The 20206-nt window shown below is 45.0% G+C and overlaps 1 protein-coding gene across 5 annotated transcripts in view; it reads right to left on the bottom strand.

Moving 5' to 3' along the window:
• Nucleotides 1–20206, bottom strand: part of Uaca (uveal autoantigen with coiled-coil domains and ankyrin repeats) — an 87226-nt gene that overhangs the window by 46333 nt on the left and 20687 nt on the right. The gene's annotated exons all lie outside the window — the stretch shown is intronic.

Raw genomic sequence — 20206 nt, 5'->3', positions numbered from 1 at the left:
GATATCAATTACATGCCTTGAACCCAATCAAAAATGATCAGGGTGAACCAAATTCAACATCATGTTTGCTACAATGAAGAACTGACAAACCCCATCACTGCAATGCAAGGAGAGCTGATGACGTAAAGATCAATCAGTGTCACATGCCACCAAGTGACTGGACAGAGGATGGCATCTCAACTAATGCAGGAAAACTATCTGGTGAACTTTGACAGCTTTCCATGATTAACGGAATCCATCAGCTGGCACGATGGCTGAGCAAGTAGAAGCATCTATTCAATTCCAGGACCCACATAGGAGAATAGAGAACAGAGTCCTGCGAGTTGTGCTCTGACCTCCACATGTGCACATGCACATGCATACACACGCACACGCACATGCACATACACGCATGCACACGAGCACACACACAAAGAGCCACTTGTTTCCTGTGCTGGACAGAAACATTTACATTTGCAGTGACTCTTTCGGCTGGTTTTGCTTTGGCATCATATGTAAGATCTCCACTGTCCTGAAGGCTTCTCCTTTGCTTCCTCGGACTTTACAGTAATAAGGCACGTGCCTATGTCTCTAAGCATGTGAAGGCGGCTTTTTTTTTTTTCAACCTGGTGCAATGTAAGAGTCTAGCTTCATGTTTTGTGGGTAGATAGATAATCGACTTTCCCAACAATGTTTGTTGAGACATGATCTTATACTCATTAGGATAACTACTATCAAAAGAAGAGAAGAAAAAGATACCAGGGAGCATGGGCCCTCTCCACTTCTGGGCATCCATTCAAAAGAATACCCATGCCCACTGCAGCATTCCTCCCAACAGCCAGGAGTAGACACAGCCCAGACTGTCCCTGATGAGTGATACAGTGGAATAGTATGCAGTTCTTATGAAGGCAGTCAGGTCCCATGGAAACATGGCACTAAATAAGTTAGTCCTCCCCCCCTCCTCTTCCTTCCCCTGGTCCTCCTCCTCCTCCTCTACTCCTCCCTCCCTCCCTTTCTACCCCCCTCTCTCCCCCCCCCACCCCACTCCTTCCCTCCCTCTCTCTCTCTTTCTCCTTCCTCCCTCCGCCCCCCACCCTCACACGATGTATAAGCATAAGGCCACCTTCATAGGAATCAAAAGTAGTTCAATTCCTAGAAATAAAAAAACTGATTGGTGATTGTCAGGGGAGGGGAGTGACTGAGGAAAAGGGAGAGTTTCGGTTTCGGTCCTGTCAGCTGAGACAGTTCTGCAGATCACTGCAGGACACTGGACACACAACCCTGAACCACACACTTAACAATGATGAGCCTCTGCTACAGTTCACAGTGGAGTGATTTTACATTATGTTATGATTTTTGACCCAGCAATAACTTGAAGATAAATATGATATCTTAGATACCATTAATATGATTGATACAAATGTATAACTTTTTACAATGCCAAGGTGGGTGAGAGTGGCTGCCAGCTGCCAGTAGCCATCAAAGCTCAGCACAGGCCCGCAGTGTGTACTAAGAGCCAGCCTCTCGCCTGATGTTCCATCAACTGCTCGGATGTGCTTCGGTACACCTGCTGGAGGGCACCTTAAGCTGTGTCACCTGGTAACCAGGGAGGCCCTACGTGTCACTAGCAGTGGAAGCCCAGCCCATCAGTCCTTCAGGAAGCCACCTCTCTGCTCTGCGCACCTCAGAGTATCTTGGCATGTGGCAGCCAGGCACTTTACACAGCCCCGCAGGGGCAGGGGCAAGCTCTTGTGTACTCAGTAGTTTTATGTCAACCTGACCCAAGCTAGAGGCATTAGGAGGAAGGAGCCTCAGCTGAGGAGCTGCTCCACCAGATTGGCCTGTGGTGCATTTTCTCGGATGCTGATTGCTGGGAAGGTCCCAGCTGAGTGGGGCAGGACTATCCTAGACTGGTGGTATGGGGTTCTATAAGAAAGCAGGCCAAGCAAGCAAACGGAAGCAAGCCAGTAAGCAGCATCCCTCCATGGTCTCTGCCTCAGCTCCTGCCTCCAGGTTTCCACCTTGAGTTCCTTCCCTGACTTCCTTCAGTGATGGCTGACATAAACCCTTTCCTCCCCGAGCTGCTTTTGGTCATGGTGTTTCATCCCAGAAACAGTAACCCTGAGAAACCCTGAACGCAAGAAGCCCATTTTTACTAAGAAGCACCAATGTTGAGCATATAGCGAATGCATTTCTTTCTTTAATTTTAGGTGTATGTGTATATGTACATGTGTTTGCGTGTGTCTGTGTGCATACACGTGTACATGTGTGTGTGTGGTTCCAGAAGCCTTCGGTGTTGTCCTCAGGAAGAGTATCCACCTCGTAGCCTGGCTGGCCAGCGAACCAGGGACCCTCCTCTCTCTGATTCTCCAGTGTTGGGATCGCAGGCCCACACTATTCCTCCCAACATTTTCTCATGGGTCTTTGTGCTTGTAAGGCAGGAGTTTTCCCAAGTGAGCCATCCCCCAGCACAGACAGTTCCATGGCTACTCACTGTACTGGTTTGAAAAGGAGATAATCAACTCCAAATGCAGCTATCCAAAATACCTATGGTAAAGTCAAATTACAGCTGTCTCTCAAGAATAAATATGGCATTCTAACGCAAAGCAGCAATTCCACTAGGTGGGTAGAACTGAGGGTAACTTTACACTTTGTGGTGGCTTGAGTGAGAAATGTCCCCAAGAGGCTCTGGCATAGTTGCTATGCAGAGGTTTAGTTGCTATGGGAGGTTATGGATCCTTACTGGAGGAAGCAAGTCCCTCAGGGAAGGCGTTTGGTGGGACAGTGCCTTGTCCCACTTCCAGTTCACACTGCTTTTGGACTGCACGGGCTTCCCCACATCCAGCCCCACGTCTAGTTCACACTTGCCGTTTTCTGGATGGATGGGAACGTGATCTCTCAGCTTCCTGCTCCAGCTGCCCGCCATGTTTCCCCTGCCATTATGGATTCTCCCTTGGGAGCTGTAAAAGCAGTAAACTTTCCCTTGGATAAGCCACAATGGGACCTGGTGTTTTATCACAGCAGCAGTGAGGTAACTAATACAAGAGCTAAGCAACACAAAGCAAACACCTCCCAGGTCTTAACACGGGCACCTCATTCATACCAACTGCACATTAGTAACTTTTTCAGAAATGACATAAAATTTAAAGTAATGTGTGTTTGGCCAGATGTGGCAGTGTACACCTTTAATCCCAGCACTTGGGAGGCAGAGGCAGGCAGATATCTGTGAGTTCAAAGCCAGCCTGGTCTACCTATGTACTGTAATCCAAGACAATCAGAGCTACACAGGGAGACCCTGTCTCACAAACAAAACAGCAGCAAAGGAAACACAGGCTCCGTCCAGAAAGCCCTGAGTACATTCACGCTTTCAAATGAAAAGGGTAATCCATAACCTCCCTGCTAAGGGCTGGTTCTGAAATTTTCCTAACAGCTCATGTGTTGAAGGCTTGGGTCCCAGCATAGTCCTTGGAATGGGACCTTCCAGAGGTGACTGGATCACAAGGACTCTGGCCTCAGGATGTGATTTTCCCATTCATGAATACATATTGAGCTTCCTGGAGGTAGTAGACACTTGAGGCAGGGCAAGTGGGGGAAACGGATCACTGATGGTGGCCTCTTTAAAAGCCCTCGTTATCTTCCTCTTCCTCTACCTCCCTCCGACCTCTCCTTCCTGGAGGCAACAAGTGCATTCGCTGCTTACTGCTGCTCCAATGTGATACCTGATTCATCACTATGCTAAAAGTGACAGGGCCAACAACCATGGATGTGGACTTCTAAGCCTGAGCCAAGATGCCTGAGTTGATTGTCTCAGCCTGCAGGATCTGCTACTGTCTCTAAGTAAACAGTGTCAAGTTGAGTTAAATCACAGGATGCACAATTGAGGTTGCTGGAAAATTCTTCAGCATGTGGGGAGGCCCTCTCCCCTTAGGTATCTGGTCATACAACGTTTATAAGTCAACAGCCTGAGGGCTATTATCACAGTGAACAAGAGCTAACTAGCACACCTACTATCAGAAATGACCATTATTGAACATTTTGTCTGTGTTTTTGTTTAAAGTTGAATTGAGGGTTTTTGTTTTGTTTTGTTTTGTTTTTTTAATGTGATTTCAACATTGACTGTGAATTCCTTGGTATTTAGGACAGGCATTCCTGAGGGGGAAAAGCTATAGATGTAAAGAAATAGGAAGACTTTAAAATACAGGCAAATTGGGGCCAGTGAGGGGCTCAGCTGGTGAAGAGCCTTTCTGCCAAGGTTGACATCTGAGTCTGCCCCCCAGTGTCTACATGGGAGAAGGAGAAAGCTGACTCCTCCAAGCTGGCCTCCCTCTGCCTGTCCCCATGCACGCCAGGGTGTTCTCGTGCAACCTCACAAGTGATAATTTTACTTTACAGCTGGCCGCCTTCTGTGAGAGGCAAAACTGACTCCACCACTCTCAACCTCCCTGAGGAACAATTCTTTGCCCAGATGAGCGGAGTTTCCCACATGCCAAGCAGAGGACACCTGGGTGTCCCAGAGCTGAACCCTTGCTTAGAGGTAGTTCCGGCTCTCCCGGGTTAAGAGCCCAGTGGCCCTCATCTCCCGGATGTTGTGATTTAAACAGGTTTGACTGTTCACGCTGAATTTGGTCTTCTGTGTGGCTGGTGATTTGTCACTGACAGGGACTAAGCTTTTCTTGAAGGACTAGGTTAGTTACCAGCAGAGCAGCATGTTACAAAGTTTGGGCATCACACCCTGCACTTGTTCTTAGGACACCTTCACCAGAACTGAAAGCCATTCTTGAATGCATGCTCTTCAACTCCCCAGCCTCAAGAACTGAGTCAAAAAAAAAAAAAACAACTTTTTTTTTTAAATAAATCACCTTGTCTCGGGTATTCTGCTATAGCCACAGAAAAACAGACTAAGATAGCTGTCAGTTGCCATCCCCAGGTTGTGGCCTGTGTTCCTCATAGTTTGGCTACAAACCATGGCTCCCACAATTCCCTCCAACACTTGGTCAATGGGAGCAGCCCAAAACTTTGGGCATACTAACTTTCATTTTAAAGGGAATTGTCATGGGTACAGATGAAAAGTCAAAACAAAGAGATGCACAAAGCCAGGCTGGGGTATACAGGCTTGAAGCTCTCCCAACCCTGTCCTTCCCGATTCTATGGAGACTGTCAACCATCCCTCAGGCCCTATGTCCTCCAAGGATCCCCTCTACTCTAAGGCAGCCATGAGTAGCTACAGAACACTTAGAAACCTTCAGGACTTCTTGGCCAGTATTCTTTCCACTAGCTAAGCTATTCCACTTCATTGAACAAATGAAAAAAAAAAATCCTGATGTAGAAATACAAATATCTCTTATAAATTTAAGCCTCATGTGGGTATACACCTCTAATTCCAGCACTCAGAGGCAAAGGAAGGCAGCTCTTTGTGAATTTGAAGCCAGCCTGGTCTACATAGTGAGTTCCAGGCTAGTTGGGGCAACATACTGAGAACCTGTCTCAAATAAACAAACAGACATAAGAAATTCAAATGTAATGTCTTTTACAGCTAAAGAAATGAAGGAATAAATATAAACATTGGCATTTGTATGAGCAAACCATTCTGAAATACATACTGTATGTAAGGGATGGCCCTGGAATGCTAAGCCCAAATCTCCCTCCAATTAGAAGGAGACAGACAAAGGGTAAACCGGAGGAATGAGGAACTAGCTGGGCAGAGTCTGGTGGATACCCAGGAAACTGATACTGAGGCCAGCTGCAGGGCAAGCTCTGAGTGGTGAGAACCAGCCAGGGGGATTCCACTCCACACAGGCAATCACTCCTGAAGGGAGCCTGGTATATTCCACAGAAAGCGGAGGGTACCCCAGGGGAGACACATCATGGAGGGAAGGCAGGCACTGAGACCAAAAGTATGGATTCCCCAGTAGCATAAACATTTTTCTAAAGCAACTTCTTCAGAGACTAAGGTGACTGACTACCTTTGTGAGACTCTTTGGACTTGTCAGAATCACCTTTACAAACATCCCTTCCTGGGGCTGAGGAGGTAGCTCAGGGAGTAACATTGAGGGCACGAGGACTTGGGTTTGAATCCTCAGCACCACATAAAAGCTATGTGCCCTCACATGCCTGTAGGGATGGAAACAGCCAGAAGAACAGACGCTTGCTATTGCTGGCCTACCCCAAGATTCAATGCATACACCACATACATGCACATATACCACACACATGCACCACACATATACACATACACAACATACACCACACACACATACATCACGCATGCACACACATGTGCATACACCAACCACACAGGCAAGTACATATACCAAACACATATATCACACATACATGTGTGCATGAACCATACATATATGCACTTGCACCACACACATACACCAAAGTTATTCTAACCTGACATACTATATTTTCACTTTCAAGATTTTATATTGAATAATAACCATTTGAAACATTTACACTAAATATCATAATCTATCTCACCCACTTCAAACCTAAAAATATAAACAAAAATTTCAACTATACTAAAAACAAACAAACAAAAACAAAAAACAAAAAACAAACTTTGGGCCAGCGAGATAATTCAACAGGTAAAGATCCTCTCCACCAAGCCCAGGATGCAATAGTAGACAAAGAGAAACGGCTCCTGCAAGTTGTCCTCAGACTTCTACATACACCATGGTACATGCATGCACTGTGCCCCCACAAAAACAAACAAATGTAACAGGCCCAGTGGCACATGCCATAATTCCCAGCACTCAGGAGGCAGAAGCAGGCAGATCTCTGAGTTCCCGGGCCCCTGAATGTCCCAGTGAGACCTTGTCTATAAATACATGAATATTTTTAATTAAAACTAGGCGCTCACAATCTCAAGATAAAAGTCTTTCTCAGGGCGGGCGGGGGGAACTACAGAGACAACTAAATAAAACCTTCTCCAGTGGAAAATATATGAACATGCTAAATAACAAGTACATTTAGATAAACCCCAAGTGTCCAACTGAAATGCAGCCCAGCAGGCTTCTAGAGTACCCTGCTAGTACCAGCCTCATTAATAAAACCCAAGACAGACTCCACCCGGCCCAGAACCCAGCAGCACAGAGCAAAGCTCACTGTGTGGGCATTCCTCATTCCTCGCGGATTAGGCTGCTCATCAAGACCTGCTCTAGAGCGCACGGGCTGGTGGTTAGAAATATTTGCTGGGTTCCATTTAGTCCAGAGGTCATCTGGTCCCACTCTTATATAACAGCATTAGCGCTGACAGGACAGAAGAGGAAGAGAAAGAATGACTAGGAAAACAAGGGCTGCACAGCTGGCGTCTGTCTCAGCAGGACTCCTTGCTATGATTATTCCTTGCTCCTGATGCCCGCCTGATGCCCGCCTGATGCCCCACACCTCGCTCACCTATGCTGCCGCTGTATGCCCAGAAAGTGTGCTGTAGGACCCACCGGAACAAAGAGAGGGAAGAGAGATTATATTCTCTATCTTCTTTCTGACCAAGGCACAGAGACTTCATCCCACAGTACTGACTCTCTCTACGTCAGACAGGCGGGAGGGTGGTTCGGTGCTTGCCCGCCATCATTCGGATCTTAGTTCAGATCTCAGAGTTCAGGTAAAACAGCAGGGAAGGCAGCACACCGGCATCCAAGTGCTGCACAAAGACAAGGTCCCTGGGACTCCATGGTGCATCAGCCAAACCTGTGAGCTCAAGCTCCGGTGACAGACATTGCCTCTAAGAATGGGGTAGATGCTGTCTTAGCTGGGGTGGCTGTGTCTGTGATAAAACACCGTGACCAAAGCAACTTAGGGAGAAGGAGTTTATTTCAGCTTCGCATCACAGACCATCACTGAGGAAAGTCGGGGTAGGGACTCAAACAGGGCGGGAACCTAGAGGCGGGAACAAATGCAGAGAACATAAAGGAGAGAAGCTTATTGGTTTGCTCCTTGTGGCCTGCTCAGCCTGCTTTCTCATAGCATGCAGGACCATCTGCCTGGGGGTGGCATGGCCCCGGGAGACAGGCCTTCCCACAATCCATCAAGACAATACCCCACGGACTTGCCTACACGCAAACTGTATTATGAAGGCATTTTTTTTCAATGGTGGTTCTCCTTTTTCTGATAAGTCAACATAAAACTAGCCAGCACAGAGAGCAACTGAGGACGATATCTGATATCAACCTCCGGCCTCCACTCACGCCAACAGGCATGTATGTACGTACATGCACATGGACACCTACATGTACACATACATAGGAATAAATACAAAAATATCAAAGACAAAAATGATGATGACTTAAATGACAAGCCTGACCTCTTCTGGGTCGCAAGCGGCCACGGAATCTGGAATAACATACTTATAAAGAACTGGAATCAAGAGAAAGCAACGCTCTGCCAAGAGTTCTGGCCTCCCAGCGCGATTCTATTCTAGGCTGTTGCTTGAATACCAGACTCTCCACCTCTCCCTTAGACAGACATGTGCTCCTTTATTAGCACTGTCTGGTCTTCAAAAAAAGTTTATTAAAAAAATAGAGAGAGCAGCCAGGCTGGTGCACAGGCCTGTAATCCTAGCTTCTTAGAGGCTGGCCAGGTGGATCACAAGTTCAAGGTCAGCGGGGGCTACAGGGTGAACTTAAGGCTAGCTGGGGCAACTTAGTTAGACTACACTTTAAAACAAAAGGTAGAAAGAGGGCTGGAGACATGGCTTAGTGGTAGAGCACTTAATTAGGGCATGGGAGGCCCTTGGATCAAAACAAGGAGATTGGCAGGGGGACCAATCAAGCCTGGAAGGTACCTGTCTTAGTCAGGGTGACTGCTGCTGTGATAAGACACTGTACTGGCTAGTTTTGTGTCAACTTGACACAGCTGGAGTTATCACAGAGAAAGGAGCTTCAGTTGAGGAAATGCCTCCATGAGATCCAACTGTAAAGCATTTTCTCAATTAGTGATCAAGGGGGAAAGGCCCCTTGTGGGTGGAACCATCTCTGGCCTGGCAGTCTTGGTTCTATAAGAGAGCAGGCTGAGCAAGCCAGGGGAAGCAAGCCAGTAAAGAACATCCCTCCATGGCCTCTGCATCAGCTCCTGCTTTCTGATCTGCTTGAGTTCCAGTCCTGACTTCCTTGGTGATGAACAGCAGTATGGAAGTGTAAGCTGAATAAATCCTTTCCTCCCCAAGTGCTTCTTGGTCATGATGTTTGTGCAGGAATGGAAACCCTGACTAAGACAGACACCAGAACTACTTGGGGAGGAAAGGTTTATTCAGCATGTGCTTCCACATCACTGTCCATCATCAACAGAAGTGAGGATGGAAACTCAAGCAGGGCAGGAACCTGGAGGCAGGAGCTGACACAGAGGCCATAAAGGGATGTTGCTTACTGGCTTGCTCTCCTGGCTTTGCTCAGCCTGCTTTCTTACAGAACGAAGAATCGCCAACATCGAAGGTGGCCCCAGTCACAGTGGGTCAATCACCAATCAGCAACATGTCCTAGCGGCTTGCCCACAACCTGTCTTCTGGAGGCATCTTCTCAGTTGACGCTCCCTCTTTCCTGATGACTCTGGCTTGTGTGAAGCTGACATAAAGTTAGCCAGCAAACTACCTCTTCAATTCAAACACATGTCTTTGTTTCTTTACTTATTTCACCTCTCCAAAAGAAAATACACTGAATTCCAAGGCAACTGCTCTCACACATCCCAAACATAACAAACTAGGGTATACAAGAACAGAGCTCTCGGGCAGCTCAGATCTTAGTGTACCCTTCAAACCTTTAGCAATTGATAATTAAAAAATGTAAACTCCCAAATATTTTCAGGAAAAGTATCCAAATTACAGTTTTTTAAAATGTCTAAATACTATGACTAATTTTTTTTTAATATAGAGGTAAAAACCAAGGAGGGACTTTTAAAAGCTTCTGCCCCTACACACACAAGACAACAAGGATACTTGAAACATTTTGACAAATGTTTTTGCCAGCTTCAAAAACACCAAAGGCAAAACACACATACTAGCTAAAGAGCCTCAAGCTAGAGCACACACAGGGAAAACAGCCCATTGCTACTCTAATCCTTTCATAAGCTGAGTTTTTTTTGGAAGGGTTTGCAAACAACAATGAAATATAAATACGGTCCCAAGAACTCAAAAGACTGTTCAAGAGTCAAGCAGAGGGCCTGGAGAGATGGATCTGTAATGAAGATCCCGCTCGACTCTTGCAGAGGACCCAAGACAGGAAGCTCATATACACCCTCTTCTGGACTCCATGGACATTGCACTCACATGCACATACCCATTTTTAGATCACATGCAAGCATAATCAAAAATAAATTCTGTCACTAAAGAAGAATGAAGCTGAAAACAAGCCTTATAATTCCAGCCAACATTTTTTTTTAATCTAAAATGAGAAACACTAAAAGCTTCACAGGAAAGGAGACGGTTGTAAGAAAGTGGTGGGTTTTTCCCCCCCTCACACATCAAGTTGGTATTTCTACACAAATACTTAACTCTTCCCAAATAGCTGTTTTAGGGAGGACCTGTCCCAGGGAGTCTTAGTATAAGCCTCACACATAGACCTGGTGTGTGACCAGGGCTGGGATGAGAGCTTTATCAGTACAGTGTCTGCTGTGGCTCAGATCCCCAGCACCCATATCAAAGAACAAGGCCTGGTGCTGTGTCTGTCATCCAGGGCTGGGGACCTTGAGCTCATTGGCCATCCTGTGTAGAAAATTGGCGAACAACAGATTCAGCAAGAGACAGTTTCAAAACACTAAAGAAGTGAATGAGGTTAGTGCCTTGATGCCCACCCCTGACTTCCACATGCATATGCACCTCCACACATGTGTACAAATACATATATACACACATACATTCACAAAAAACCCACATATAAACACATATATAAAACACATACATTCACATTTATAAACACATAAAAATGAAAGGGCATGGCCTGCTGTCATATTTACATCTATCTTTTAAAAATGTAGCATCCATCACAGCTTGTTGTCTGAGAAACACTTCTAAGTGCACACACAAGGGCCACACCCTGAGACCTGTGAACCCTTAGTTTGGGTTCTATTGCTTTTTCTTCCCTAGTAAACGAGCTCTAAGGAAACCAGTTCATCACCAGTGGTGGGTGGTGACACAGACTTGTTTCCCTCCCCTCTGGTAAGCTAATCCCTTTGCAGAGTGACTTCCAGCTCCTCCCATGGGGCCTGGCACACACTTCCTCATCCATGGAGTGTGAGCTGGCCTGGGAACTTGTTTGACTTGACCAACAGAATGCAGCAGAGGTAACCTGTGGGACTGTAAGGTGAGGCCTCAGGAGACCTGCGCTGACCACTGTGGCTCTCTGAGAAGATCACTGGCTCACTGGACGGGGCTGGAGCCTTGAGGATACTCGATCATGAAAGAAAAGGAGCCCGGCCATGCAGCCGCCCAGCCAAGCAAGCACTTCACAGTGCCACCATGTTAGGTCCTCTAGTCCTAGTGGTCCCACTCCACTAATGTAGCCACAAGAGTGCCCTGGAGCAACACAACAACCATGGATCAGACTGCAGACTAAGCACTCACCTACAGATTCAGTCGCATATAAAGTAGTTGTTTTAAGTCTCCTGTGGAAGCCAGCAGAGGGCATCAGATTTCCTGGTGATGGAGTTACAGGCAATTATGAGCACCACCACCCTGGGTGCTGGGCAACCAACTCAGGCCCCCTGTTCCGCTGGTGTTTACACTTAACCACTGAGCCATCTCTCCAGTCCCACCGCCAACCACTTTATTGTCTTAAAAGAAGAAGGCAGGCAGCAGGCACAGTTCAATAGTTATTTCTAATAATACATGATGCTGATAAAATTGAAATGAAGGATTACTTCTCTCTCTTTCCCCAAAGGTGCACAGGTAATTCTCACCTGCTCCATGGCAACCCTTCAGAGATTGACAAATTTCTTTGTGAAAGGTTGGGCAATGTTTTGAGCTTAGCAGACAAACACATTCTCGGCTGCAGCTTCTCTACTCTGCCACCGTAGAATAGAAACAGCCACAGACAGAATGTGTAGCTATTTGAATGTTCCCCACAGGCTAAGAGATTGGAACACTTGGTTCCCAGTTGATGCACTGTTGCGGGAGGTTTAGGTGGTTCAGCCTTGCTAGAGGAGTGCCACACTGGAGGTGGGCTTTGAGATTAACAGCCCTGGGCCATTTCTATCGCTCTTTCTGCTTTGTGCTTGCAGTTCACCACCGGAGCTCTCAGATTCCTGCTTCTGCTACCATGCTGGCTATTAGCTAGCTTGCCTCTGCTCTCCCACAATGGAGGAATGCACGGCAGCACACAGGCAGACCAGTTGCTGGAGAAGTTGAGAGTTCTGCATCCAGATCCACAGGCTGCAGGAAGAGAGAAACCCTGGGCCTGGTTTGGGCCCATTTCCTCCAACAAGGCCATGACTCCTAATCCTTTCTAATAGTGCCACTCCCTAAGCATTCAAATATAGGAGCCTCTGAAGGCCATTCTTATTCAAACTACCACAGGGTCTTAGCCGTTCTGCGAAGAATCCAAAGCCTACCTGAACTGGAAAATGGTGATAATCCTCCTGTATTAGGGGGTTAGCAAAGTTGATTAGCACAGAGATAAATAAATCAAAGGGAAAGGGGTAAACTGGGTAAATGCAGGTTCTTTAAAGGGTAAATCAGTCTGATTGGTTGCTAGAAGAGTGGCCCTGGCCAAAATTAACCTAAGATTTCCCAGATGGTTAGTGTCAGTCATCAAGAACAAAAGCTATGAGACTGGCCTCTGGGCATGTCTGTTGAGGGGCATCCTAATCAATTGATTAAGTTGGGAAGACTTGCCCACTGTGGGTGGCACCACTCCCTGGGCAGGAGACCCTAAGCTGTGTAAGGAGAAAGCAAGCTGAGCACTCCCATGCAGACTAGCATCCATCACTCGCTTCTGACTGTGGACATAGGGATGTAACAAGACTAGCTGCTTCCGGCTCCTGGTGCCTTGACTCCCCTACCACGAAGGGCAGTAATATCCTTGAACTGTAAGTGAACATAAACCTCTTCTCCTTTAAATTGCTTTCGTCAGTGTATTTTATCACAGCGGCAGGAAAGAAAACTAAGACCGTCAGCGTTTACTGAGGCAGCACCTCACGCAGCTCTCAACCATAACCAAGACAGTTTATTACCATCTTCATTCTGCCCATGAAAAGAATCTTGCAGTCGCTCAGTGACTATCCGCATTGCACAGTTGCCAATGCCAGCTAAAACTCCAGCCCTGGGCTAGCCCTGAAGTACCTTTTTTCCTATGTCATACTGTCAAAAAAAAAAAAAAAAAAAAAAAAAAGGGTAAAGATTTACTAATTGGTTATAAAAGTGAGGCTGGAGAGATGGTCAGGATAAAGCCCTTGCCAGGCAAGCATTAGAACCCAGTCAGGTAGGTGTGATGATGGCCTGTCTAGAGACTACAGAGTCCTAGGGTGAGCTGGCTAGCTGATGGGAAAGCCTTGGCCAAAGACCTTACATCAGCAAATGAAGAGGGACAGGAAGACACCCAAGTCAATCTTTAGCCTTTTCAGGCATGCATGTGTGTCCTGCCCCCCCCCCACCCCACCCCCCCACACACAAATACACTATGAACAAACACACAAAGTAGACAGGAGAATATTTATACCTAAAACTCAGTTCTAAGGCTGAATTCTGTTGAATAAACATATTATTCATCAGATTTTTTATACTCCAATTGTTCTTATAGATGCAACAGCCAAGAGTCTAAAACAATATACCTTTGTTCTCTACTCAGTAAATCTGAAGTTTTTGCCACAGAAATTCAGGCTCTGCAAATTCATACAAGTTATGTCTTCAGTATAACTTTTTAAAATGCAAAACAAAAAATTTAAGGCAAATTAATGATGAATCAAAACAATGGGTGATGCATCTCAGGCACTTTAAACACCACAGCAGTCATTCGGAAGCTTCCACACCCCTTTCTAAACTACACGCAGGGGGAATTTTGTTCTACAACGGTGTGTTCACGGTAGGAAAAAAAGCAAATACTAAATAAAATACTAATATATGTTCTAAACAAGATGGGAGAGAGGCAAAAAAGGGAAGAAGAAAAATCACCATGAAAACCATTCTATTGGGAGCTGGAGAGATGGCTCAGCAGTTAAGAACGTGGAAGCTGTTGCAGCAGATCCTTTCAGTTTCCAGCACCCACATCAAGCGGCTCACAACTGTCCACAATTCTAGCTCCAGAGAGAACTGATGCCTCTGGCTTCTGTGGGCACTGCACTCACATGTACATGCCCAAACTTGGATACATACACATAATTAAAAATAAATCTTTTTAAAAAGATCATATTAATGTTCTTTTTTGTTACTGATATTTACAGAGTTTGTAATACCTAGATACACATTAAATCTTTAACTAAAAATGGAACCATAATATGTATATATTTCGCTTAAGTAATTATTCTTAATATAACTTCAACAGAAGTGCTGATAAATACTACCAATATGAAAACTGCCAAGGCTTTTATTAAAATATCAACCTCTCTGGCTCCCTCTGGTGGCCACTACAAGAAATCTGGTCTTTGCCTTGGGGTAAAAAACAAAAAACAACAACAAACAAACAAAATGATCCAACCAAGACTAGTTTTTGTTACTACAGGACATATGAATAAATTATTTGGGTACATAGTTTGGGCAGACAATGTACAACAGACACTTTCCAAATGAATCTCCTTATTATCCAACATAACAGGATACAATAACTGGACCAAGCTGTGTCCTGCAGAGAAGAATCTCTAAGAGTGCAGGAATCTAAACACATATCCTTGAAAAGCACTAGATTATCCTTCTGAGTGGTGCACATAGTGTGCTTCTTATAATAAATGTTCAGCTGAGACGTGCTTCATAGCTGCGCTGGGGTGTTCCCTTCAGAGTCTACTGATCTGCATGGAATCAGCGGCAGGCAGTTCCACCTATAGGGTTGCAGACCCCTTTAGCTCCTTGGGTACTTTCTCTAGCTCCTCCATTGGGGGCCCTGTGATCCATCCAATAGCTGACTGTGAGCATCCACTTCTGTGTTTGCTAGGCCCCGGCATAGTCTCACAAGAGAGAGCTCTATCTGGGTCCTTTCAGCAAAATCTTGCTAGTATATGCAATGGTGTCAGCGTTTGGAAGCTGATTATGGGATGGATCCCCGGATATGGCAGTCTCTAGATGGTCCATCCTTTTGTCACAGCTCCAAACATTGTCTCTGTAACTCCTTCCATGGGTGTTTTGTTCCCAATTCTAAGAAGGGGCCTAGCTCAGAGCTTCGTGGAAGGGGCGTGGTCTGCACTAATTCCAACCGAGGCATACCCACGACTGCCTCAAATGTGGTCATTATACAGTTAACACTTCCCCCATACAGCAAGCATTCCCCAGCAGACAGCAGTCGGGCACCAAATAACTTTTCTCTGCTTGTTTAAACAGTGACTCCTGAGAGACGGAGGTGGCTCAGTGGATAAAGCACTTGCTGTTTAAGCATGAGGACCTGAGTTCAGATCCCCAGAACCCAAGTAAAAGGCCAGAGAGGTGTGCCTTCTACCTATAATCCCAGCACTCCAGAGACCGAAACAAGGGACTGCCCCGGGGAAAGCTGACTAGACCTGGGAACTTCCTAGCTTGGGGAGAGACTGTGACTCAGTAAATAAACAGAGTGATCAAAAGAGATACCCAGTGTCAGCTTTGGTCCTCGGCCTGCATGCATATGCACGTACATCCCAAGCACATATAACCAGACATACACACTCACATCACATGCACATATACATGTGTTTGAGAAAGGAGACCTAAGACGCACAATTTAAAAACCCTCAAGATTCCCCGCACTTCTTTCACAATAAAGGGCTGCTAGGATAATTGATAATCTTAACTGATGGATTTTTAGCAAATTTAATAACTTTGAAATAGTAATTGTTTCCCCCCACACGCTGCAGTGAGGTATAGAATAGCTAAGAAGTTTCCCTTGTGATATTAAAGGATATTAAATTTCTAAATACAGTTGCTATTTGATTATGATAGAATTGGACTTCCCTAGGGAATCATCTTGTTCAGCTACAGGAACTAGCCTGTGGACCTCGCCACTGGAAAAGCAGATCAGTCAATCTTAGTTAGCGCTGATTCCTGTGACGAAGCCTTCCCTGGCTCCTGAAAGTCAGTCAGTAATACAAGAAACACAGAGTCCTATAAATTGTCACAGGGAACACCCACTGCCAACAAGTTGTGTGAGGCAGCAGACAACACTTCATGGAGGAAATCACCACCCTTCACACTGTCCTTCCAGCCGGAACAAGGACCTCTGTGGGAGGCTAAGTCAGCAGTCTCCATGCAGAGGGATGGACCCTGACCTGACTTAAGATACTTCCTGAATTATCCTTTAACCCAGAAATGGGGACACAACTGGGTGTACCTGGAGGAAATGACAGGGGTGTTCAGGACATATATTGGGTACTCTGACACCAGCCATGCAGAGATAGAGAAGGGAAGATGGAGGAGCGACCACGCCTCCGTCAGGGTCACTTTACAGCCTTGACTGACATACTGCCATTGTTCTGGCCCCCCCCCCATGCCAAGCTTCCTCCTCCACTGGGAGACTCTAGATGGAGGTACCACACACCCGCCAGCTATTCGGGTCTCATTATATAGTAATAAGATGAACTTTAACGTATCAGCAAAATTTCAGCGAGACTCTGTACCTCAAAACACAGTCAGGGTTGAGTCTGATTAAACGAAACTGAAGTGAACTTACTGAGGTGGCAAAAGGTCTTCTCCTAGTGGTCACGGGTGTCACCTAATAAAACTTTTTACAAACTTATGAGAAGCAGAGAAAACTGAAAATCTTAAGTAGTACTGACTTTTCTCAACAGCTAAAAGCAGATTCTCTACCGTTTGTTCTCTTAACCATTTAAGTAAACCTCTCTAAAATTCAGATCTTAAAAGTATAGATTCACTCGGTAGTTTCTCCAGTATGTCCCCCTTCAGTTGGCTTCGGTTTCCTTTTCAGTTGGACTAGGGATAAGGCCATAGAGCCTGGAGCATTGGACAGCTACTCACACCCTCTCCTTTAATATATGAACCCTCCACAAAATGATGTAACATGGAGTTCACAGCTGCAAGGTGTGGGATAAGAAGTCTGTTTTCCTTAGACTCTGGGTGATTATAGGTGTGAGCTACCATGCCTGGACTTTCTTTTACTTCAAGGTTAAGGAAAATGTTTAATAATGAACATATCTAATTTCTAGACGGTTGTATATTTTTATATTGTTACCTATCTGAACCAGTAGATCCATAGCTTCCATATATTCCAGGACCCTGGGACCCAGTGCCCTGGCAGACTGGGGAAGTGCTGTTAGAATGTATTTGTGTTAGCTGCTAATATACATTAAATTAGAGTTGCTTGCTGTTCCTTTAGACTTCACACCAAAGATGGGAAATGAGTTTTTAAATAAATTTGTGTGTATATTATTTTTAATCACTATCTCTACTGTTTTCTTTACTTCAAGTGCAAGTATATGGAAATATGCAAATGAACACTTTAAAAATAGCCTAGAGTAAAACCAGCATATTATCAAACGGCAATAAGGATGGTGACTGCTCATATCGTTTTCCAGTTCTGCATTCTGGACTACATTAATGGCTGATTTCCCTGGCCCTGCTTCTCCCTTGTCTCCTCCACAGGTTAATTCTGCACACTCTATAATGTTTTCTTTTTATAAAAATTTTTAGATGGATTTAATTTTTGCCCGCATGTATGTGCACCATGTGTGCCTAGTATAGATGGAAGAGCTGATGGAATTAGGACTATGGATAACTATGAGCCACACAGAGGTTCTCGGAATGGGACCCAGATCCTCTGCAAGAGCAACAATGGCTCTAAACAGTTGAGCTATCTCTCTAGACTTGGAGAATGTTTGCTTAAACCTAACTCAAACCATGCAACTTCTGGTGGCTAATATTCTTGTCTCTAATATTTACCTAAATCTCAAAAGTAAAATGTTTACACAAACTCAAATTGTAGATTTCTTTATTTAAGCTTTAGTGTGTGTGTGTGTGTGTGTGTGTGTGTGTGTGTGTGTGTGTGTGTGGCTTTAATTCATAAGCTTGATGCAAAAGTGAGGAAAGATAGGGCTCTCCTCTTCAGAGCACAGTAGTATTTCTTCCCTAAGCATCGTCCTCTTAAGGAGTATCCTCGATTCTAAGCAGTCAGAAGCAACCACAAGAGCGTACCTCCCAGGTTACAACCAACCTAGCAAAACTATAAGACAGCCTCACTACTTAAATGAAACAAAGAATTTTCTTGGAGGTACACATGACCACACCCTGAAGTGTCTGTAATGGGTCCAAAGTGCAGTTCCTGTCTCTTCCTAACTCAGCCTCACCCATAACGACCAGAGGTTCCCACAGCTAAAACGCAATCAGTGCAGAGCAATCGGGGAAACCTTCCTTCAACTTCTCTGCTGTACACAGGGAAAGGCCATGACCAACCATGACCAGCAAAGCTGACCCTAAGCTGCAGTGACAACCGTGACAACAGATAGAGGCCCTTTAACCCCTCCACGAAATGACCGACTCGAAATGACCCTCTCCACCTATACCCCTACACGGAACCTCTTTTTAAAATGGTTACAGGCCTGTGCATCCCCCTTACCAACACTGGGCAAAACCAGGGGCTGGAGAGATGGCTCGGTAGATGAAGGAACTGCAACGAAGCCTGAAGACCTGGGTTCTGTCTTCAGGACCCACGTGGTGGAGGCAGAAAGCCAGCCTGTGTGAGTTGCCTACTGACATGTGTTGCGTGAGCACATATACATACGCAGAAAATAGGTTTTATTAATGCACTAAAATGTGTTTACAGATATTTCATTGGTAGATTAGTGAACTGGCCCATGTTCTAAAATGCAAGGTTTTTATTACCTACAGATTTTGACACCAATTATCATATTAATAATTAAACAAAATTAAGTCAACCACAAAGTATCTTCATATCTACATCTAGCAAGTATTTCATGCCTATCAATATGTATTTTCCTATTAATTACTCTCTCAATAAAATTCCTAGCATCATATAAATGTTTATTATACCAACAAAAGTCTATTTTAATTACAAATGTGTTATAACAAAGAAATAACGTCTTTGTATTTTTTTAAGACCTGCTTCACCCTGTCTGATGATTATCTGTGAATCTGTTCCAGGTCACTGCTTGCATGCAATATTCTCCTGACTCTTTTAGAGTTATGACTGCACCTTCTTCTATCCCGATTTTCTGACATTTTCTTTACATATATATACACATATATATATATATGTACATATACATATATACACATACATATATATTTGCATAAAAGCTCCCCATATTATTTTCTATACTACATAACAAATCACTACAAATATGTAACTTCACAGTCCTGTAGGCAGTCTGGGCAGGGCTGACCACACTCTGCCTCAGGTCTGATCTCCCCGAGGCTAAAAAGGCAAGGTGAGACTGAGCGTCTGTACAGAAGAATCCACCCAGGGTAACTTGGCTGCTGGCAGAACACATTTCCTTGCAATTACAGAACTGAGGTCTTTGTTTCTTTACCAGCTGTGACCAAGGAAACTCTCCCAGCCACTAAAGGCCATCAACATTCCAGGCTCCGTGGTCCCTGCCATTATCAACCAGTAAGAGTAGGACAATCCTTCTTGACCTTCTCATCTCCCAGGCTTGGAGATCTATTTTGAGGCAGAGAAGACCAGACTGCTTTTTTTACATGGAAAAAAATTATTTACTTATTTGTGCGAGCGTGCATGTGTGTGTGCGCGAGTGCACACTTACATGTGCAAATGAGTTTATGTACAGGGTCTTCTGGAAAAGCAATAAATGCCCTTTCTTAACCACCGAGCCATCTCTCCATCCCCTGAACTGCTTTTAAAGTGGTTGGTGTAGTTAGAAAAGACCCAACTGACTAATATCTCTTTGTGCTGCATTGAAGCTGTTGTGGTGGACCAGAGGGGCTCGACTCTCCCTAGGACATAGGAGCAGAGTTGGGTACTGGGAAATGCTTCGAATCTTGTGTTTATGTTGGGCTCTCTCTAAGTCTTTAAGTCCCTATCATGCTTTTCTTCTCTGTCTTTTGTTTTCCACGAATGAGCAAATTTGCTAAGTATGAGCCAATCAGGCTTTTAGATAGCATCCGATCCACTCTTCCCATCCACCGGTC

The sequence above is a fragment of the Mus musculus genome, chromosome 9 (genome assembly GCF_000001635.26).
Source record: "Mus musculus strain C57BL/6J chromosome 9, GRCm38.p6 C57BL/6J".
NCBI lineage: Eukaryota > Metazoa > Chordata > Mammalia > Rodentia > Muridae > Mus > Mus musculus.
This window is presented reverse-complemented; position numbering and strand designations above follow the sequence as displayed.